Raw genomic sequence first — 2,435 nt, 5'->3', positions numbered from 1 at the left:
TCTGGGAGAATCTGCTGTCTGCTGGCAGCTTCACCGAGGAGCATTTATATGGAAAATCTGCAGGGACGCGTGGACAGACTGGTTTTCTGATCGCCGCCTGGTTATTCGTATCCCGCTCTTTCTCTCTCGTCTCTCCCGGCTTCTTTCTGGGACTCACTGGTGGAATTTGTGCACGGGCACCAAGCAGCAGTGAAAAACAGAGACATGTGTTTTGCCTCAGCTGCCTACTACTATTCCCCATTCTCTCCCATTCACTGACCAAGTAGGAAATAAACACAAGGTTGGTTGTGCTTGCATTATATTTGTGTGTCGGCTGCTTGTGTCAGTACACCTGTTTGCATATTTTGTATGTATTCCCTCTGTCGTATGGACGGATGTTTTTGTTTCATTCATCCGACTTGGGATCTGTTTTCTGCTCCCACTAGAACCCGGGGCATGACTCCGAAGGTTACTATCCAAAAAAACGATTGGCAATTTAAGGGGAATTCCATGTCAGTGTGGCTGCCAGGGCGCTCAGGCATATAGACCTCTGCACTGTAAACACGTCTGGCAATAATAGTGCACTGAGTGTGAGCACCAGAGAAGATTAGCTCTGTGAAGGAAGATAGCAGGGAGTGTTTTAGAATCCTTACAGATGAAGTATAGAGAGAAACATATTAGACTGAATATATTTGCAAGTTAAAATGCATTCACAGTCACTAGTCGTTGCTCTAAATCAAGATTTCATAAGAAACCATCAGGTTAAACTGATAGCCAGGCATTACCCTGTGTCATGGGTAACGCTTGCTGCTGGCACAGTGATGGATTCAAGAGGAGCTTTCCTCATCTCATAGCAAAGCCGCTGGAGGATCATGTAAGCTGCTGAGCTTTTGGCTCAAACATTGTCCTTCAGTTTCACTGCTAGAGCTCTCACGCAGGCGTGTTTGGACAGGGAACGCACCTACTTGTCTCTGTGTGTTTGGGTGTGTGCATTAGCAAAGTTTACGCTACAGGTCACTGTGTGCGTGTGTGTTCGCGCTGCTTTTTGCAGCACTCGGGGATATAATTAGCGGCGCACAGATTCTTTCCTGGTATTGTTGTTATTAGGGTTGTAACACAACCCAAAAGGCAGTTTGTCTATTTTTAGAGGTGGCAGAGATGTAGGCAGGCTTGCTTTTGAAGTCCATCTGCCCCAGCACGATAAAGACAGTAGCTGCATGCATGTGTGTGAGTGGAGAGCCCGGGCAGTGTCACTCGGCATTTTAGGGAGTTTTTGTGACTACATATGTTTACTCATGGCTTCTTGCTTTACTCCTGCCTTTCTAGCAAGTTTGCGTATTGTATACGACGAAACATCAGAGTGAGATGGATAAAAGTGAAGCAGAGCAGAGTTATAGGACTGGAGAGAGGTCTGTGTAGGCTTCTAGATTAGCCAGCTGTCATCAGATGAAGATGGAGAGTTATGCCTTGTCTCAGGCACTTGCTCTCCATTTCCAAATGTCAGAAGTATTAGTGTGTAATGGATGAGTCCTCTGTCTTAGAGATAAACATCGAGTTCCACTAATGGAGGCTGTCCACAGAACCAATTCAAATACAAGGAAGTGGTCAGTTGAACTGCAGCGAAAAGTCACAAACATGTACGCATCCTTAATTGTCCTTTTTTTCTCGTCTATCTCTTCTCTGCAGCAAATATTTTCATACTACACATAAATAAGATTTTACATTAGGATGTAACGAACTGTAAAGAGTTGCTTTGATGTATTTTGGCCGAATAAGATATTTCAAGTCATTCTTTTAGCACTTTAAGTTACTTTCTGTCATTTTATACATGAAATAACTTATTAAATACAGTTGTATTGTACAGTTGGTTTTTATGCCTGACCTCTTATTCTTACCTGATAGTTAAGGCCAAGCTTAATTTTAACTCGCTGCATTTGTTATCTAACTAACTAAAGTCACATTGAGCATTCTTTGGTTCGTAGCAGTGATTCGTGGCACTGTTTTATAAATGGGAACTTTTTCATGGACAGCTTACCCTCAGATGAAGACATGTTGTCTGTTGGTGCTTCTAAGCGTGCAGATGGGAGGAAAAGGAGGAAAAAGAGGAGGGGTCACTAAAGGTCTCGAGGTTGTGCTGACCTCGGGTGCTGCAGTCACAGTCTAGTGCACATCAGTAAACACAGCCCACCTCATTTATCAGCCATAGAATTGTGAAGTTTACATCGACTGCAATAATAGCGTTATCACGCAATGCCACACTTTAATGGGCATTGCCTTTGTAAATTCCAGTCTTTCACTGAACAAAGCTCAGTATAAACTGGCATCTTCAGTGGGCTGCATTCAAAAAGTGTAAGCATCTGTCATCGAGCATGAAATTAAGATTATAAATGTTGCTGGTGTAATGTGAGGATCGGGTTTCATTCTTACTCGGATTAATTGTGCGTTCTCTCAAATGC

The 2,435-nt window shown here is 43.2% G+C and overlaps 1 protein-coding gene across 8 annotated transcripts in view; it reads left to right on the top strand.

The window, feature by feature from the left end:
* The window catches only part of add3a (adducin 3 (gamma) a), a 95,896-nt gene that overhangs the window by 61,294 nt on the left and 32,167 nt on the right, over positions 1-2,435 (top strand). For 5 of the 8 annotated variants that reach the window (XM_005743643.2, XM_005743641.2, XM_005743640.2 and 2 more), the window contains exon 1: positions 7-280. The exons of the other annotated variants lie outside the window; for them this stretch is intronic. The gene's annotated coding sequence lies outside the window, so the exon portion shown is untranslated. Of the gene's footprint in view, positions 1-6; positions 281-2,435 lie in introns of those variants that run through there. 8 annotated transcript variants of the gene reach the window in all.

Source organism: Pundamilia nyererei, unplaced genomic scaffold (genome assembly GCF_000239375.1).
Source record: "Pundamilia nyererei isolate P.nyererei 1_Seehausen unplaced genomic scaffold, PunNye1.0 scaffold00134, whole genome shotgun sequence".
In the NCBI taxonomy this organism is placed as follows: Eukaryota; Metazoa; Chordata; class Actinopteri; order Cichliformes; family Cichlidae; genus Pundamilia; species Pundamilia nyererei.
The sequence above is the reverse complement of the archived record's forward strand: the minus strand, read 5'-3'. Positions and strand labels throughout refer to the sequence as shown.